The 21,477-nt window shown below is 40.2% G+C and overlaps 1 long non-coding RNA gene across 1 annotated transcript; it reads left to right on the top strand.

Moving 5' to 3' along the window:
* The first annotated feature begins 588 nt into the window (after positions 1-588).
* Positions 589-19,348, top strand: LOC116669028. The gene is made up of 3 exons (XR_004326406.1): positions 589-598; positions 4,929-4,931; positions 19,267-19,348. It is a non-coding gene; the product is annotated as an uncharacterized LOC116669028 (long non-coding RNA).
* The last annotated feature ends 2,129 nt before the right edge of the window (positions 19,349-21,477 follow it).

Genomic DNA, 21,477 nt, shown 5'->3' with positions numbered 1-21,477 from the left:
CAGTATTTCTAGTTAAAGTTCTATTTCTCCAAATCAATTAAAGGCAATTCCTATAGCATAACCTTAGGGTTTTTTCCCTCCTACTCTCAGAGTTTTGCAAGTGAGTCTCTTGGGAGAGGAGTCAGCATTTTGTAATTCACTCACCACTTGCTTGCTATGTAAATGACATGATCCAAGAGAAAATACTTCTGTTTCTGTTGTCTTGGGTATATTTGTCAGGGACAGGAAATCCTCATAAAGACAACAGTATTCTTTTTTTTTTTTTTTGGCTTAGATTTAGATCTTAATCAGCCTTGATTTTTACAAAGGCACATTTTAAATTTATTAATTTCTGTCACCTAGGAAAATCAGATAATGCTGTTCATATCTGGAAGCTGTCTAGTTAGGAGATTATCGCTGAGACAAGTAATGAATTGAAATTCACCATGAAGGGAAATTAAAATTAATGGCAATTGTTCCTTTGAGTAGATTATGACATAGAGTTCACAGATCCATTTTAACTGCTCATTGCAACAAAAACAAATCCAAATTGCCTAGAAGGTCTAGAAGGAAGAATTTTTTAATACTTGTAGGTTCCCTTCTCCTTTTCTCTTCTGATGTACCCTAACTGGAAAATACTGTGAAATTCCTTTGTTCTCTAGTATAGACTATAACCTCTTTCCCCAGGGTACACTTGTGTGCCATCAGCCTGGGTTGTGTTTTTGAAAATAATGATGATTGTACCCTCTGCTCGTTCCCATCTTCCATTCCTAAGCATCACACAAAGCCCACTGCCAGGAGGACCCTCCCTCTTCCACGACAGCCTGACAGAAACCCCTGCGAATGCTGGAGTGATTCTAGAGTAGCATTATGCATGAGTGAAATACAAAATAAGCAGGCACTTATCATGGAGCCATGGAACCATCCACCATTCTGTTCTGTTTCTTTGGGATGAATTTTGTTTTCTTCTCTTCATCTTCTTTTTAACATGCATAGGGCTCTGCGTACCACATGTTATGTTTTGAGGCTCAGTGTGACTTCCAAAGTCCAGCGTGACATAACCCGAATCTGATAGTTTCCTCTGCGTTCTATTCCGTAAGTATTACTGGGATTCCAGGAATTCCAGCCCTCTCAAGACTTTGACCAGGAAGTTCCCATTGACCTTGCCCGAAAGTTAAGCTGTCAGTACATCCACTAGCCCTCCAAGCCCCTCTACCCTTGCCTTGAGCAGCCACTGCTCACCAGCAGACTCTCTTCCCTTTCTGCAGACACAGTTCTATTTACACTTGCCAGTGGACTTCACCATTGCGATTAGCCTTGATGGTTTGGAAGGAATTTGTATTTCTGGAGTTGGAAACAAAGGATCTTGTTCAAGAGAATAAACTAGCATTTAGAGACTACCTAATATATCCCACGTCGCAGACTATAAAATCTTTGACCAACACACCTCATTTAATTTAACCTGAAAAACAAGTGTGCAAGGTGTTTGGTTTTTACAGAACTGTACAATAATGTTCTAAGCTTGCCCAAGTTCCCTTGGATGATCAGGAACAAGGATTCTGACTCCAAAGCCTGTCTTCTCTCTCTCTCACACAGAGCTGGAAAATGTTCAGCACATGGAAACAAGGCTAAAATATCATAGAATCAAGCAGACTGCCTTGAAGTAAAACTAAAACCTAAAGAACTATGAAGTTATAATGATGTGAGTCATTATAAGTAATAACAATAATTGCAAAAAATAATGGAAAAGTTATTATGTGCCAGGCACTGGAATTAACTCATTACCATGAGGCAGGTGCAGGTGATTTTACAGATGACACGGAGGACTGGCTAGGTGAGATGCCTCACTTAGGGTCTCTAATCCGGGTCTGTCTTTCCGCTTGCAGAGTCTAGCACTCCCCACCGCCCTGCCCCCTGGGGTGTGGCTGTATTAGAGACACTGCCTGGGAACACCACGTGGGATCGGCTGTGTCTGCAGCTCTGCTGATTCTCAGGTGGGATGCCTGTCAGGGCTGGAACTGAAAGGACTACTCTGATCTCAAGAGCTCCCCAGTGTTTCACCACTGTATGTCTTTCCTCCAATCCCACATCACCTCTAAGCCCATTTTCATGTCAAAGGGTGAGAGTTTCTGGCAAACAAGAGCTGTTAAACCCAGGTGTGTTTTCAGTTAAAAAACAAACAGGACTTCCCATTTGGGTAAGAGCAAATTGATGTAATTCAGACCAAACCTCCCACTGAGGACGATGAGGAAAGCTGGGTAAGGCTGTAAACCCCTGAGTTCATTTGGTGATACTTAAACAAAACAAAACTTCCTTGTTCATTTTTGGAGGATACTAGGGAATCAACTCATTACTCTAAAATCTAGTAAATGAAAGGAAGCATATCAAGCACTTATCCTTCCTTTCCTTTACAAAATAACCAAACACTTGATAAAGAGAAGTTTCTCTTTATAGAATAGTCCAGCTAATAAGTGAAGAAGGCACAATAGAATTGGAGCATCACCATTTCACAGCCCCCAGTGAATTAATGGGTCTGGGTAATAATTTTGAGTGACTGCTAACATCACAAAAAGAGACAATCACAGTAAGTTTAAATGCCACAAAGCTTGCTGCTCTTGCTGAGATTCAGCCAGTTTTTCTTGCATAAATGTATCCAGAGGTTCCCAATACAGTTGATTTTCAGAGTTCTAAAAATGTTTATTCTAATACTTTTTTCCCGTTTCATGGTTGCTTTTATGAAGGTGTGAATTTTCTAAGGTCCTTACTCTACTTTTGATAATGGCACTCAGATTTGTTTTTTTTTAAATATATTTGTCCAGACATTTCATAGTAAAGGAAACACAAAGTATTCTCAAATATATAAAATGATGCTCAATCTCAAACATAAAGTATCAAACACTTTTTGTAAACATTTACTATGAGACAATGATTGTCACTTGATATTAGTGTGTTGTCTAATTCTGATGTAATACCTGAAAGGAATGAAATAAAGATTAAGATACAGTTTCAAAAAAAAAGAATAAAGAAAAAGTCTATTATCTCTTCAGGGTAAAGATAATTGCAATGAATATATTAGTGAGTTCCCTATCAACAACAGTGTTCTTATGCAAATAGACTGAAGGGCTGACCGACTGACTATGCCAGAATATTTGAAGAGACAATAGGTGAAAACTTCCCAAATGTAATGAAAAACATTGATCTACACATTTGAGAAGCTCAATGAACTCCAAGTATAACAAATTCAAAGAGCTCCACATCTAGGCATAATAATTGAACTGTCAAAGCAAGAGAAAAAAATGGTTGAGATTAGATTTCATGTTGTGTTCTTACTACAATAACAATTTTTAATTAAAAAATTAAATACCTTAAAATATTTAAAATTTAATTTAGAATTTTAAAAAAAGTTTTAAAGAAAGAGAAATTAAGACATTCCAAGATAAACAAGAACTACAAGTTTGTCACTAGTATACTTGCCATATGAGAAATACTAAAGGAAGCTCTTCAAGCTGAAAGAAAGGACACTAGGTAGTAATTCAAATCAATATGAAGAAATAAAGATTGCCAGGAAAAGTAACTTGTAAGTAAATATAAAAGACAGCAAAAATGTATTTTTTTTATTTGGAAGTCTTTTTTTCCTTATCTTATTTAAAAGACAACTGCATAAAACAATGCTTATAAATCTGTCTTGATAAACACAATATGTATAAAGATGTAATTTATGACAATAACAGTACAAAGGAGGTGGGAGGTTGGAGCTATAGAACAGCAGAGATTTCATATGCTATTGAAATTAAAGTGGTTTTAATCTGAACTAGATTGTTATAAATTAAGATGTTAACTGTAATTCCCAAGGCAGCCACTAAGAAAATAACACAAAAAATATAGTAAAAGAAATGACAAGGGAATTAAAATCATACACTAAAAAGTCTCTAACCCAAAAGAAGGCAGTAATAGAGGAACAGAAGAACAAAAATGACGTAAGGTATGTAGAAAAGAAATAGTAAAACGACAGACATATATTGTACCTTATCAGTAGTTACACTAAATGTCAATGGATGAAATTCTGCAGTTAAAAGACAGAGATGTAACTATGTGCTGTCTAAATTCAAAGACACAAATAGGTTGAAAGTACAAGGATGGAAAAAGGTATATTATGCAAACAGCAACAAAAAGAGAGCCAGAGTGGCTATATTAATGTCAGACAAAATAGACTTTAAGACAAACATTTTTATTAAAGACAAATAGGACAGTCTACATTGATAAAGGAGACAATTCATCAAGAAGAAATGACAATTATATATGAAGCTCACAACAGAGCCCCAAAACACATGAAGCAAAAACTTGACAGAACTGAAGGGGGAAAGAGACAATTCTGAAGGTACTTGAAGACTTCAGTACCCCATTTTCAATAATGATGTGTTACAATAAGAATAGATTTGGTCTTTGTCCCGGGTTCTTGGCACAAAGCTAGTAAAACCCTTAGAATTTCCTGAGTGATAGGACTGTCTTTTGTTATTCATAAAGAGTGTCTTTGAGAACATGTGAGTTTATGCTAATGAGGTAACTTAGGGTGTGATTCCTACAGAGCCTCAGGATGGGGCTGGTTGCCAGAGAGACCAGGTGATTATAGGATTGGAGTTTTCAGCCCTACTCACTGACCCCAGGGAAGCGGGTAGGTCCTGGAGATTAAAGTTCTATAAAAACTCTTGAACAACAGAATTTGATGGGCTTCTGGGTTAGCGAACACATCCACACGGTGGGAGAGTGACACACTTCAGTTCCGTGAAGAACGAAGCTCCTGCACTTGGGATGCTTCCAGACCTTGCCCTGTGTACTTCATCTGGCTGTTCATCTATACCCTTTATAATAAATTGGCCACTGTCAGTAAAATGCTTCTCTGAGTTCTCTGAACCAGTGAGGAGGGGTTTGTGGGAACCTCTGCTTTATAGCTGGTCAATCAGAAGCACAGGTAACAACCTGGACTGGTGACTGACATCTGATGTGGGAGGAGTCTTGTGGGACTGAGCCCTAAACCTGTGGAATCTGATGCTACTCCCAGGTAGATAGTGTCAGAGTTGAGCCAAATTTGTGGGACACCCGGTCAGTGTCCACTGAGAATTGGAGAATCGCTTCGTGGTGTTGGAAAACATTCCAGCAATGGCTAGAACAGCTAGGCAGGAGATTAAAGAAACAGAAGACTTGAATAATACTATTAACCTAGTAGATCTAACAGACTTCTGTAGAACACACCGCCCAACAACAGCAGAATGCATATTCTTCTCAAATGCACATGGAACATTTTCTAGGATGGACTGTATGTCAGGCCATAAAACAAGGCTCAGTAAGTCTAAGAGGACTGGAATCAAACAAGGTGTGTTCTCTCTGTCCACAGTGGAACTAAATTAGAAATCTGTAACAGAAGGAAACTTGGGAAATTCACAATATTTGGAAGGTAAGCAATAACCAGTGGGTCAAGGAAGAAATCCCAAGAGAAGTTAGCAAATACCTGGAGATGAATGGAAACGAAAATACAATATACCAAAACTTGTGGGATGTTGTGAAAGCTGTGCTCAGAAAGTTATTTATAGCTGTAAATGCCTGCACTAAAAAAGGAGGCTCTCAAATACAAAACCTACCATTGTAGCTTAAGAAACCAGAAAAAAGAACAAACCAAACCCAGAGCAAGCAGGCAGAAGGAAATTAAAAAACAAACAAACAAACAAACAAACTAGAATGGAAATAAACAAAGTAGAGAATAGAAAAACAATACAGAAAATCAATGAAATCAAAAGTTGGTTCTTTGAAAAGATCAACAAAATTGACAAATCTTTAGCTAGGCTGACGAAGCTAAAAAAGAGATGATTCAAATTACTAAAATCAGGAAAGAAAGAGGAAGCATTATTACTCACCTTACAGACATAAAAAGGTTTATAAGAGAATATTATAAACAACTGCATGCCAACAAACTAGGAAACGTAGATGAACCGGACAAACTCCTACAAAGATATAAAACACTCAAAATTACTTAAGAATAAACAGGAAATCTACATAAACCTATAACAAGAAAAAGACTGAACCAGCAATTAAAAACTTCCTGCAAAGAAAGTCCCAGGACCAGATGGCTTCACCCGTGAAGTCTACCAAATTTTTAAAGATGAATTAACATCAATTAATCATAATCTCTTTTCTAAAAACTAGGAGAGCCTACCTCCTAACTCATTCTACAAGGTCAATATTACCCTGATACCAAAATCAGACAAAGACATCCCAAGAAAACTACAGACCAATATCTCTTATGAATAGAGAAGCAAAAATCTTCAATCAAATACTGGCAAACCAAATCCAGCAGCTTATAGAAAGGATTTATTCCAGGAATAAAAATTTGATTCAATACAGAGAAATGAATCAGTGTAACACACTGGATTACAGTAGACCAATGGAGGAAAAACCATATGATCATCTCAATAGGTGCAGACAAAGCATTTGACAGAATCCAACACCCTTTGTGATAAAAATATTCAATAAACTAGGAAAAGAAGGGAATTTGCTCAGCCTGAGAACGGGCATCTATGAAAATTCCACTGCTTACAACCTGCTTGATGGGGAAAGACTGAACGCTGTCCTGCTAGGATGAGGAACAAGACAAAGGTGTCTGCTCTCACCATTTCTATTCAGCATTGCACTGGAAGCTCTAGCAAGTGCAATTAGATAAGAAAAAGAAATAAAAGGCATCCAGGCTGGAAAGGAGGAAACAAAACTATCTCTCTGTGTAGGTGACATGATTGTGACCTTGAAGGGCAGATGCTGGAATGGTCCCTGGCCATCTTCTAGCCTCACTGGCTTCTGCTTGGAACAGCCTGTCCATGAGGTCTTAACATCCTCTTGCTCGTGCCCACACTGCCACTGAGGTGGGGCTGCCAGTTGTCAGATTCACGCTACCTTTCTCCTTCTTGTCCCAAGGACGAGATCTCTTTGGGTCTGCTGACCCTCTTGCCCACCTCCCTGCACCACATTGGGGGTGCATATCTCTGTGAAGCTGTCCTCAGGTCCACCCACCGAGATGCTTCACTCAGCCATGAATACAGCCCTTCCCAGGTGCCGTACTGGAGGGAGGACTTTCAGCCTCCCAGGCTACCCCTGGGGATGCTAGGGCCCAACCTTCCCAAAGAAAGAGAGAGAGCTATTCAAGGCAGGACGTGGAAAGAAGTTCCTGTGAAGAGCCTGAACACATGGGGATGGGGAGCAGTGATTTACAATGGATCAAGAGTCTAAGGGAGAATTCCCACTATTGGCAAGGGTTGGGAAGGACATCATCTGTGGAGGAAAGAATCAGAGAAGAAATCGCAGCGTGGTGTGGGAGGGACGGATGTGAAAGTTTTCATTGGCAGAGGGGACTGGACCACGGCACGGAGGAGGCTGGTGCGGGAGCATCCCGGCTGTGATGGGCCCAAGTAGCCGAGGCCTGATGAGGCACGTGGGCCATGAGCCAGGTCAGCAGCACAAAGTCTTTGCTCAGGGTTACAGACAGGTTGATACCCAAAGAGATATACCTAGAGACCATGTGCCAACGGGACCAGTACCAGGCCCTGGCACCTGGGGAAAGAGGTTCTGTAGCTTCAAAGAGGTTCCCTTTGTGAGATCATGAGTCACATTTCTGAAGAAAAACTTCCAACGTGTCACTCACTCATGGTTATTAATAGAAACTGGTGTCAGATATCCATCTTTCACCTGCAGCAGGAAGTCCACGTGAAAAGCTGGCATGGGCATTCCCACGTGCCTGGCAGTCGTGCAGCTCAATTAAAGTCAGTTCCACTCAGCACAGATGTCTCAGCTACCCCCTAATTCTCAGCATGATGCTATCACTGTAGATTCAGCCAGGATGTCTCATAACTGCGAACACTTTCATAAAAATCATTGATTAAACGTGCAAATAAATGAGTTCACTTGTTGTTCCTTTTGTTCACACGTACTTATAAATCATAAAAAGGCCTTGGTCAGGCCATGTGTCCTGATTTTTGACCCAGAAAAGACCAATCATTAACTCCCCGTTGCATAAGTTGCGCAGTGACTGAGGCCAGTCCCCCAGGTCTCATGCAGTCAGAGCAGGAACAAGCGTAAAAATGGGTGCTATAGGCGGTGAGCACTGTAATTCAAAGACAATGAACTGCGCCGGGCCCAAAACCTATAAAAGTGAAAAACATCCTCCCAGCCCCTAGGCCACTGGGCAGATACCCACTTGCCCTCTGAGGTCATTCAGTTTTGAGCAGTAAATTTTTATGATGTCTAAATAGGCACTCTGTGCAGAGAGAAACACAAAGCACATTATGTAATGGATTTCTCTGGATATAATGGGAAGAGTGTTAACAGGCCTCCGTGTGACAAAGCCTGGGTCCCGATCCCAGCCCCACCACGGAGACCGGTGAGCCCGTAGGTAAGGTCCTTACCCGCCTGACTCCCCGCTTTCCCTTCTGTGGATGGGGATGCTCAGATCTGCGTCACAGGATGCTGGGAAGGCTAGGGAAGGCCTGCTCAAGAATGCGTCCACAGCAGGTGTTAAATACATGCCTCTTCCGTTCCTTCTTATAGTAGAAGGCAGAGATGATACGAGCTAATTTGGGACCCACCGAGGACTCTGCACTGCCAGGGGCCAGAGGGAGTACCCTGGACTTCTCTTACTCTTGGATTGATTTGGGTGCCCAGGCTCAAGGCTCTATCTAAGCAGAATTTAGTTGCACAATGGAGTCTCCGACTTGAAAACACACAATTTGTCTCCCTCTCCCTGGGCCATCGCAGCCGTTCTCGGCAACCCCGCTGAGTAACGCGTGAGCTCCTCGGAAGGCTGAGCTCCGTTCCTGCGCCAGCTCAGCCGTGCCGCCCCAGAAGGGCGTGATATATCTTCTCTCCATGGAGACTGTCACGTCCTGGAACACAGCCTGCTTTCTCTGGGTCTGGGCCTTTCAGCTCCCAGGCTGACGTCAGTCCTGCCCTCTCTGGGGCTACACACGAAGCCGAATAGGGGTTCCACAGCGAGTACCCACCCTGGGGTTTTCAGCGGCCATCGCGCGGGGAGCAGGGCAGCGGATGTGTCCCCAGCGCTAGCCGTCTCTGATGATGTGGCCCTAGAACCCTCGGGTCACCACGCCAAGTGCTGAGTCGGCGGGAGCTCCTACGATCGCGGTGCCCAGTCCCCCACGTGGTATAAAGACGTGCATTGTCTTGGCAGCGTAAGAGATGATTAGATGAATAAGGCTGGGAGCAAAACTGCTTATTATTACCTGACCTCAGTTGATTCTGTGCCCCAACAGTGAAATACAGGCAATTCATGGAATTCCTTTCTTTCTTTCACAATAATTACACAACACAAGCTATGCAAGCCTGCTGCCAGTGGTATTTGCAAAAGGATGTCTTACAGACCAAATTCCACATTAACATTTTTTTCCCCGTGTTGAAAGATCATCACTAAAATGTCTTCTTTCTTTCTTCCTCTTGCCAAGAGCTTATATCTGCCCTGGCCCACAGGTCACAAATTAAGATACGGCTGAGACTGCCCTGTTAGTTCAGCTGGAAAACCACCTTAGTTCTTAACAGTGGGGCTGCCACTGCTGGTTCCGTGTGTCCAAAGAGAGCTGAGTGCTCACACCCAACTGAAGACCCTTGACCTTGTCATGGTCAGTACCTTCTCTCCTTCCACATCTTCAGTGCTGCCTCCAGCTTCCTAGTCAATCAACCCCCTATTATGCCAGCAGAGAGGACCTACCACCCACTTTATCAAGATAACTGAGGTGGGCACCCGTGTACAATATACTTTCCTTTCCTGTTCCCCATCTGCAAATTATTCACTTTCCCCTCAATCTTTTTACCTCCATCTCCCCACACTCAGAGGACCAGGTGTCTGGACTTGGGCTCAGAGCCAATTCACCCCCCATGGCAAACAAAGGGAAAGAAAGACATAAACTTGATGGGAAAACAATAAATTAAAAAAATGAAATGAAGAGCTGGTTCTTTGAAAAAAGATCAGTAATATTGATAAAATTCTAGCAAGACTGATGAATGAAATAAAGAGAGAAGACACAAATTACCAATATTAGGCATGAAACAGATACACCACTCCAGACTCCGCAGACATAAAAAATAATGGAATACCCCAATTACCCCTCGCACACACATCTGACAAGTTAGATAAAATGGATCCTTGAAAAACACAAACTACCACAACTTACCAATAAAAAATAGATTTGTGTTGTCTTATAACTATTAAGAAAATTATATCTATAATTTTTTAATTCTCAAAAAAAGAAATCTCCAGGACCGGATCATTTCTCTAGAGAATTCTGCCAAACATTTAATAAGATTTAATGTTTCTTTCTGTACAATATCTCCCAGAAAACAAAAGAGAAGACAAGATTTCCCAGTTCATCCTATGAAGCTAATATTACTCTGATACCCAAACCAAAGACAGTAGAAAAAAAGAAAAATACAGACAAATATCCCTCATGAACAGAGATGCAAAAATTCTTAACAAATTTAGATTAACAAATAGGATTTAGCAATCCACGAAAAGAATTATACACCACGACCAAGTGGAGTTTACTCCAGGGGTGCAAGGAAGACTGGTTCAGTATTTAAAATCAATCACTATAATCCATCAAATTGATAGGCTAAAGAAGAAAAATCTCATGATCAAATCAATTGGTGCAGGAAACATTTTTGACAAAAGTCAACACCCATTCTTGATAAAAATTCTTAGAAAAAATAGGAATAGAGGAGAATGCCCTCAACTTGACAAAGAACATCTACAAAAAACCTACAGCTAACATTACACTTGATGGGAAAAGACTGAATGCTTTCCCCCTAAGATAGGGAACAGGGCAAGAATGTCTGCTCCACTCTTGTTTAGCAAGTTCTGAAAGTCCTAGTGGGTACAATAGGGAAAAAAATAAAATTTAAAATAATATAATATAACATAATATAATCATACAGATTGGAAAGGAGAAAATAAAACTGTCTCTGTTTACAGAGGACATGATTGTCTACACAGAAAATCCCAATAAATATATTTTTTTTAATTTTAAAAATTTTTATTTACTTATTTTATTTTTTTAGGTGAGGGGAGATAGTTAGGTTTACTTATTTTATATATTTTTAGAGGAAGTACTGGGGATTGAACCCAGGACCTTGTGTGCGTTAAGCATGCTCTCTACCACTTGAGCTATACCCTTCCCCTGCCAAAAAATATATTTTTAAAAACCCTCCTAGAAGTAATAAGTGAATTCAGTAAGGTCTCTTTATAACTATATGAGTTATTTCTGTCTATTAGCCCTGAACACATGGATAGTGAAATTAAAAATACAATACCATTTACAAACTAAAAAGAAAAGAATACTTAGATATAAACCGAATGAAACATGGACAGAACTTCTGTGCTGAATATTACACATTGATGAAAGAAATCAAAGAACACTTAAATAACAGGAGATATCATGTGTTTATGAATTAGAAGATTCAACACAGTAAAGATGTCACCTCCAAATTGATATGCAAGTTTAACATGATTTCTATTAAAATCTCAGCAGGATTTTTAAAGATATAGATAAGAGTATTCTAAAATTTGTATGAACAAGCAAAGGAACTTAAAAAAACTCAAACAATTTTGAAAAAAGAATGAAGTAGGAGCAATCAGTCTACCCAATTTCAAGACTTACATGGCTACCGTAATCAAGGCAGCATTGGAACTGATGAAAGGACAGACACACAGACCAACGGAACAGACCAGAGAACACAAAAATAGACCCTCACAAATTTGCCCAGCTCATTTTTGACAAAGATGCAACAGCGATTTAACAGAGGAAAGATAGTCTTTTTAACAAATGATGCTGGAACACTGAGACATAAACAGCAAAGCCAAAAAAAAAAAAAAAAAAAAAAAATCCTGTATCCAAGTCTCACTTCTTACACAAAAATTAACTCAAAACTGGACTATGGACTTTTATGTAAAATGCAAAACTATAAAACTTTTAGAAAGAAAAAAACAGGAGAAAATCTTTGAGATCTAGACCTAAGCAAAGAATTCTTATACTCGACCCCAAAGGCACAATCCACAAAAGGAAAAACTAATAAATTTGATATCAAATTTATTTTCATAGAGCAACGCTAAGTGGATGAAAAGACAAGCTGTAGGGCAGGAGAAAATATTTTCAAACCACATGTCTGACAAAGGACTAGTATCTAGAATAAAGAACTCACAAAACTCAAGATTCAAAAAGCAAACAATCCGATTAGAAATGGACAGAAGACATGGTGAATGAAACATTTCATTCAAGGGGATGTACAGATGGCAAATAAGCACATGAAAAGTTGTTCACCATCATTACCCATCAGGGAAATGCAAATTAAAACCCCAATGAGGTATCACTCTACACCTGTCAGAATGGCTTCAACAAAAAATAATGACACCATAAAACACACTGATGATGCAGAGAAATTGGGTACGTTGCTGATGAGAATGGAAAATGGTACAGCCACTCTGGAAAAAATGTTTGGCAGTTTCTTTAAAAATTAAACCTGCAACTATCATATGCTCCAGGAATTGCACTCCTGGGTATTTATCCCAGAGAAATAATGACTTCTGTTCACACAGGAACTTGTACCCAAATATTTATAGCAGTTTTATTCTAAGAGGCAAAAACTGGAAAGACAAGATGTCTTTCAAGGGGTGAACGGTTAAACAAATTGCAGTACATCCTTTCCATGGAACACTGGTGCTATGGTCTGAATGTCTGTAGCCCCCCGATTTCATATGTTGAAATCCTAAACCCCAAGGTTATGATATTAGTAGGTGGGGTCATTGGGAGGTGCTTAAGTAAGGAAGGTATAACTCATGAATGAGATTACTGCCTTTTAAAAGAGGTTCCAGAGGGACTCCTAGCCCCTTCCATCATGTGAGGACACAGCATGAAGGCACTGGCTATGAACCAGGAAGTGGACCCTCAAGACAGCACGACCATGCTGGTGCCTTGACCTTGGACTTCCAGCCTCCAGAGCTGTGAGAAATAAATCTCTGTCGTTTATAAGCTACATGGTCTGTGGTACTGTATTATAGCAGCCCAAATGGGCAAAGATAAGTACCCAACAATAAAAAGGAATTATTAATACAGATATACACCCTGACATGGATCAATCTCTAGAGAATTTTACTAAGTGAAAAAAAAAAAAGACACAATTCCCCAAAGTTACATACTGTAAGGTTCCACTTATATAACAGCCCTGAAATGACACAATTACAGAAATGGAGAACAGATTAGTGGTTCCCAGAAGCTGATGAGAGGACTGGGGAGGAAATAGGTGTGGTTATGCCAGGGGAGCGTGGAGGCACCTTATGGTGATGGAAACGTCCTGTATCTTGACTGTACCAATGACAATGTCATGGTTGTGAAATTGTGCTATGTAGTTTGGCAAGAGGTTGAGGAAACTGGGTAAAGGTACAGGGGATCTTTCTGCATTACGTCTTACAACTGCATGCGAACCTACATTTATTTCATTGAAAAATAACTGCAGGAAAAAAGAAATTGTCCCTTGTGCTCCTTATAAGGAGCCTCAGGGATGATGGGTTAGTTTTGTTGACCAGACAAGCTGATGTAATGAAATGCTAAGGAAACATAATCATACAGAACAGAGGGACAGACAGAAAGAGAAAAGCAGAGAGAAAGAAAGATGGAGAGGCAGAGAAAGGAGGAAAAACTGGAAACATTTAGATTTAGAGCACTTGCCGCAGAAATCATGAGAAATCAGTTAGGCACAGGGAGATTTGTTTAAGGATTTTACGAGTTATTTTGTGCTACGTAATCCTCCCTCCTGGGTCTATGATAATACTTCAGTAAAAAGACCTGTATTACTTACTATTTTTTTTTAAGGTGGGATCTGTGTTTACTTGGATGTGACACCATGGCAGTGGTCTGCAGGGAAGCCTGGCACACTCGGGTTATATTTGATGGTTTGTCTGGGCTTTGGAATTTTAGGTAAATTACCTCTCTAGAACTGTGACAAGAATGAGCTTTCATGGTGACCATCCAGCTGTTATGCTCCTGGTACCAGGGTACAGAGATCAGCCCAGTGGGAGTTGTGCCATCTTTGGAAAGTCTTCTTCAAAAAGAGGGAAGTGGGGACTATTCTGCGATCAGAATTAGAACCACGGGGGCCTGGACTTTTAAGGCCCAGATGTATGAAATGGAGAGCCACACTGACGTGGCTTTATGTAGCCATGTGGCTGACAGTCTAAGTCTATCGGAAGGTATAGGCTGAGAATTAGCATTTGTTCAGTATTGTAGATAAATGCACCATTTCTACAGATGTTAGAATCCTTCGTGGATGAAGCGGTCATTGGCAGACATGCCCGGGCATGTTCAGAACCCCTGTCTGGCCGCTGGAGAGCAGAAGGTCATGGAGGGACCAGCAATCAAGGAGACCCCCTGCTGTACCACACTTGTCCCTCCTGTGGTCAGACACTCCTCCAAACGCTGCAGGGTGGCGGACCCTGGAGGCTGGAAGCAGAGGAGGTTAAGAGGGTGTGCAGGGCCCAGCCCTAATAATTACCTGTGGGCACAAAGCCACAGAGGCCAGCGCTGGCAGAATGCCTGCCAGCCCTAGAAAGGCCCACAGCAGAGCGGAGACGTGATGGAATTCGGAGTTCACCACTGCGTGTCAAGGGGAAGGGGAACGGGAACAGGGTATGTGGTCAGGACCTCAGGACTCCTGCAGTTCGTTCCGGGGCACAGCCACGCGCTGTTTGGAAAGGCAGGAACAGCTGGCTCCGATAACTGAGGCACAATTATGGCTCATGAGGGAACTTAGTACCCCCCTTCCCCGGAAGCCTGATTTCTTGCTGCTGGGGAACCTAACACAGGAGGCGGAAGAGAAAGCAGCTCCCCTCGGGGAACCTGATGGAGCTCACCGTGGGGTTGGGGCCGGAAGCGGGATGCAGACCTGAGCTCTGGCGATGAGGCAGGCATGACTCAGTCTGCTGAGGTCAGGTCCCCACTAGACAGGTTTGGTGGGTGGAGCTGAGCTGATGGCAGAGGTAGATTGCTTTATAGGAGAAAACAAAGGGAGGAAGAAGGTTTAGGGGGTGGTGGGAGAGGATGGGGAACTGAGCAGCTGCTGGGAGGAGGAAGAAGAGGTTCTTCGGAGGATTTTAGGAAGCACCACAGTGTCCATGTTGTGTAACCAGCTCTCTCATCTCCATCCTCAATTAGCCACCAATAAATGTTGACCAAACTCGTTTACTGAGAAGGCTCAGCTCACTGGGGTACAGCCATGAATCGGTTATTTTTATTTCTTTTCAGTCACACCTCTCTCTCCCACTGGGTGGTAGCTCCCCTGTCAACAGCTGGCCAAGACTCCAGACTCTTTTTATCCTGTTTCAAATCATTGAAATAGTCTCAGTTCAGCATTGAAAACTCCAGGGCAGGCTAAAGTAGTAGCCCCAGAGGGTTGGAGATGAGGGTGGGCTGGGGTGGAGGTGGGGGACGGGGCCCACCCCTCAAGTACCTCCCATCCCCTCCCATTTAAGCACAAGCTCTGAGCGAAGACAAGGGAGAGGTCCTCCTCGTGGTCCCTTTGTGAGTGTCACTACTAGAAAAGTAGGTAACAGTCATGGGCCCCTGGTCTCTGAGGGTCAGACACCCAAATGCTGTCCTCTCTTGGGCCAGTAAGGCCCCCCTGATGCAAGTTCCCTGACTCTGGTGGTCCCTTCCCACCTCAGAAAATGCTACTGGGGTCCCGTCACCTGAAGGATGCTCACACCCAGCCACCTTCTCCGAGGTCCACTGAGCTGTGGGAAACTCCCACATATTTGCCAAGCCAAACAGCGGAGGTGTCATGTCCTGCAGGTGCCCTTCCAGCAGCTCAGTCATCTCTCCACCATCCCTTTCTCCAGGATTAGAAGTTCTGTGGGTCTGAAGACTCAGCAAATCTCAGACGGAACACTGCCAGGTCCCAGCTCGGTAGAGGCAGGGATGATCCATGTTCTCTTGGGTCCCCCGCCTCTGGCGTGAGGACCTCTGGCCACCTCTCCTGCGTCAGCTGCCCTGGCCCCATCTTGCATTTCATTCCTGGTCACAGCAAAGCGTGTCTATTTTCTGTGCATGGTGGATTTCCACAGTTCCGGGTTCTGTGTCTTTCTTGTCCCTGGTCACCTGGAAACACTCCTCCTTTTGAAACCAGTTAATCATCTCTCACTCAGACGGGACTAAGCGTCCTTTCCTCTGCTCCACTCCCACCCGGTAACATGTATGTTCCTAGCATGTGTCTCATGATATTCAAACAACACCTTTAAGGATCTAACGCTCCCACACTGGACCACATATTTCTTGAAGACAGAAACTGGCTTTTTGATTTCCATGTGTTGTGCCTACGACAGCTTCTGATTCATAGAAGTCGGTCAATAAGTGCTTATTAATCAGACTAAAGAGAAGGAAGAAGGGAAACGGACTAAATCTCTTTTCTCCCACAATGAGGGGAATGTGCGGTTGACACTTGCTGACACGTGCTAGGTGCAGGGGCCAGCCTTTCTCCACTGAAGTTAATAAAGCCAAACACTGACCTCCCAGACCCCTGGTGATTAGCACCCAGGTGGGTGGTGTAAATTCAGCTAACAGGAAGCCCTGCCCAGGTTTTAACCTGGAGGAGAAGTCCAGAGGAGACCTGTGCCCTGGGGCTGTGGTGGCAACAGTAGGGTGTTAATCAGGCTGGTCCTGGTACGACCAGGTCTAGGTCCTTGGCCTCCTGCCTGCTTCCCCAGCCTCACTCTCCAGGCTTCTCACCAATTCTATAATCTACCTAATAGCCTTCCACTAAAATCCTAAAACTTAGCAGAATGTTTCCCTTATTTGCCAACAAGGGCCCTGACTAGTACGCTTGTCAACAGATGCTAATTTATGCTTGATCTTGAAAATGATATGTATACATATATATGAATAGATAAACATATATTTAATCTAAATATATATTCCTTTATGTATATTTAATCTGAAGATAATCAGTAGCAGAATGAAGTGGGATATAAAACTTACAAGTTACTGTTCAGCACTATGCTGTACACCAGAAACTGACACAACTTTGTAAACTGACTATATGTCAATAAAAAAAAAATTACTGTTCAAGAAAAAAGCAAGTAAAAGTTGATCAATATACCAAAAGGGAGGACGAGAAGCAGCGTAGAAATGCAAGTTAGCATAAGAATAAAGAGGGTTGAGTGACAGTATCAGTTATAATAAATGCAGCTGGGCTACTGCACTCCCCATTCGAGACAGAAGGGCTCTCATAATTCCAAAGGAGAAATCCAACACTGTGTTAGTTATTGTGTGGCAGATTCTTGGAATGGCTCTACTAGCTTTCATTCCATCCTTTCCATTTGGAGATGTTGTAAGACTAAAAACTACCCTTTCTCAGAGGCCTTCAGAACGAGGGTGCTGTTTTTAAGTTGCTTGGGCCAACAAGGTACCCTCAGCACAGGTGTGCTACTTTGGTTGGTAGAGGCCATTTTCCTGCTGGTGGTTGACCAGAAACATGTTCTAGTCAATCCGAGGCAGCGGTGGCAGGACGTGGACCTGTGTTCCAGCGTCTGGCCACTAACTCAAGGGGAGAGGGGCGTTGTGCTGGTGGCAGTAGCTTCCTCATCCCTCTGCAGTAACGGAAATCAATAACCCAGTGGAGAACCCCAGCCTCCACTCCTCCAGCCTCCACTCCTCCAGCCTCCCCTAAGGCTTAATAAGCACAGAATCCTCTATATTAAATCCTTTCCACTTGAAACACATAAGGTGGTTTCTATTTCCTCCACAGAAATCTGAGTAATATATGTTGTTGACAAAAGGCAGGCCTAAAATAAAGTGACCCAGTAAAGCTCTTCTTTAAAAGGTTGACAAAGATATGGGACATTAATGAAAAGAAAATAAAGCAAAAACTAAAATAGGGATGGCAATATTCATACTAGAGAAAAATTCAAGAAAAAACACAATGTAGAATATTATATTAACACAAGATGCAAATCGGAAAGAATATGTAAGAATCATGAATGTTTATGTTCTGCATAAAACAGCATCTAAATGTTAAAAATAAAAATCTTAGAAATCAAGAAGAAATTGTTAGGACTGCTGTCTTAAAGGTAACCTTTATCATTTCTTTATGCACATCAGGGAATCAAGTGGACACACAAAGAAATTAAATAATAAAATCAATAATCTTTTCAACATACATAGTCCATAAACACCTAAATTCACGGTCCTTTAAAATAGCCCCGGGACATGAGGTCATCTATTAGGTCACAAAAGAAATTTCAGTAACTTCTTAGATTTAAACTTTCTTTGACCATAACCCAGCAAAACAAAGAATTAGTAAGAAAAATATTAAATACCAGGAAATTAAGCAATATTCTTCTAAATAACTCTTGGGTAAGAAAGGAAATAAAACATATAATTAAATAGTGTTTTGAAAATAACAGTAATAATAATACCAGGTTTCAAAACTTCTGGCATGTGACAAAGCTATACTCAGGAAAGAAATTGCATTCTAAAATGCTGTTACTGCATTATTATTTTTAAAAAGGGACAATGAAAATATGTGAATTAAGCATTCAAAAAGGAAAGTTTCTTTTGTTGTTTGTTTTCTGTTTGTTTACTGGGTAATTAAGGTGGCTTCGCCTCTTTATTCACCTGCCTCTATCAACAGCCTTCACTGTCTTTATTCAAATACAATTAACAAATAATAATTGTAAGTATTAAGGTATACAGTTTAATATTTTGATATATGTCTACATTATGAAATGATCACCACAATCAGGCAAGTTAACATATCCACTGTCTCACATAGTTCCCATTTTCTTTTTCTTTTCCTTGTGTGTGTGTGTGTGTGTGATGAGAACACTTAAGATCTACCCTCTTGGCGAATTTCAAGTATACAACACAGTGTTAGTAATTATAGTCACCATGCTATACATTAGCTCTCCAGAACCTATTCATCTTGTATATAACTAAAACTTTATACCCTTTGACCAACATCTCCCCATTTCCCTCTCCCAGTCCCCATCCTTCTCTCTGTTTCTTTGAGTGACCATGTTAGACCAAGAAGAAAATATAAAATAAATGTAAAGCTGTTACAAGGTATTAATATAATGAAAGCAGAAATTAATTCATTGACAAATATCATTAATAATTTAATACAAGCTGGTTTCTGTAAAATAAAGACAAAAACAATAAATTAGACACCCTCCTAAAAATGTAGTTAAAAAAAAAACAGGGGAAATATGCTAGCGTCTTTGAGGATCTTGATGAAATGGGAGATTTTGATTGGGATTGCATTGAGTCTATCGATGCAGTTGGGAAGAACTGACATCTTGACAATATTGAGTCTTCCTACCCATGAACATGGAATATCTCTCCATTTGTTTAATTCTTTGATTTCATTTATCAGAATTGTATAGTTTTCTTCATGTAGACCATGTACATATTTTGTTAGATTTATATCTGAGTATTTTATTTTGGAGGGTGCTAATATAAACGGTATCGTGCTCTTGGTTTCAAATTTCACATATTTGTTGCCAGTATATAGGAAAGTGACTGACTTTTGTATATTAACCTTGTAATCTGCAACCTTCTATGATTACTCATTAGTTCCAGGAGGGGTTTTTTGTGTGTGTCAATTCTTCTAAGATTTTCTGTGTAAAGGATTGTCATCTGTGAACAAGAACAATTTTATTGCTTCCTTGCAATTCGTATACGTTTTCTTTTCTTTTCTTGCCTACTGCATTAGCAAAGACTTCCAGTATGATGTCGAAAACGAGAGGTAAGAGGGGACATCCTGGCTTTGTATCTGATGGGAAAGCTTCAAATTTCTCACCATTAAGTATCACATTAGCTGTAGGATTTTTTTGTACATGTTCTTTATCAGGTTGGGAAAGTTTCTCTTTATTCCTGTTTACTGAGAGTTTTTATCATAAACGGGCATTGGATCTTGTCAAATGCTTTTTCTGCATCTATTGATATGCTTATATAATTTTTCTTTTTTAGTATGTTGATGTGATGGATTATATTCATTGATTTTCAGATGTTAAACCCGTCTTGCATACCTGGATAAACCCCGCTTGATTGTGGTGTCTGTAGTTTCCTTTTTATGGATGAAAAAAAATTAGGAAATCCAGAAGCAGATATAAATATACATAAAATGTTAATACATGATATAGATGACCCTCCAAACCAGTTAAATAAAGGATAAAATTTTCAAGATTTGGTCAAATGACAAACAATTTTGAAAAAAAAATGAATTTCCTCTGTGACACAATTAATCAGCATCACCACCAGATAAAGATGTGAATATAAAAAGAGAAATTATAAAAATCCTCAAGGAAAATAAAGAAACAGTTATATAAATGTATATATTTTTGGGTGGAGAAGTACTTTCTAAGAATGATACCAAAGACAGAAATCATCAAAGAACTAGATTATTAAATTTTGACAATATTTTAAAAATCTGTATATCAAAGCAAATCTTAAACAAGATTAACATGCAAATGACAATTTGGGAGCGAAATACTTGCAAATTGTAAGGGAAACAAATATTTGACGTTCATAACATAGATACTGCTCTTAGAAATCAACAGGAAAAAGATGAATGGTCCAACAGAGAAATGAACAAAAGAAATGAGCAGGCAATTCACAAAAGAAGAAATACAAACAAATGCTGGTGCTGAAAAAATGGTCCAGGTCAACAGTGACCAGGAAAATGCAAATTAAAAAAAAAAACGAGGTATCATTGTATATCTACCCATTTGACAAATATTTCCTAATGATAATGATACCTAGAATTTAAGAAGATATGGAGAAATGAGTCCACTCCTACCCTGCTTGTTTGAGTCTAGCAGGCAGAGAGTCTTTGAAGGATAATTTGGAAACAAGTATAAAAAGCCTGAATTATGTTTACATACTTTTGACCCAGAAATTCTACATGTAGAGTCCATGTCCAGAGCATTTATTAAAAATAAGCACTTCGGTCTCAAAAGAAAAAAAAGGCTTTGACCTAAAAAAATCCTTGCCAATAGCAAAAATCATTAGAAGCAATCTAAATCCATGACCATAGGGAATGGATTAAGTATATTAATATATATTAATTATATAAATATACTTGGTATAAAACAGTCCTATGCAACCATTAAAAATAATGTTTAGAAGCATACTTATCAGATTGGAAAGACTGAAATATATTGTTGAATTAGAAATCAGTTTACTAAACACATACCTCATTTTTATGTCTGTAAAACAACATATAACAAAATACATGTCAATAGTGATTATTACTGACCTGTGGGATTCCCATTTAATTTATATTATCTTTCATTGCTTACTGCCTTTTCTAAATTTCTTACAGGCAACACAGCACTTTTTAAAAACTAATAAATTATAATTAAAAAAAACCAATAAATGCTAAAACAAACAAACATAAAAATACTACTAT

Source organism: Camelus ferus, chromosome 15 (genome assembly GCF_009834535.1).
Source record: "Camelus ferus isolate YT-003-E chromosome 15, BCGSAC_Cfer_1.0, whole genome shotgun sequence".
In the NCBI taxonomy this organism is placed as follows: Eukaryota; Metazoa; Chordata; class Mammalia; order Artiodactyla; family Camelidae; genus Camelus; species Camelus ferus.
This window is presented reverse-complemented; position numbering and strand designations above follow the sequence as displayed.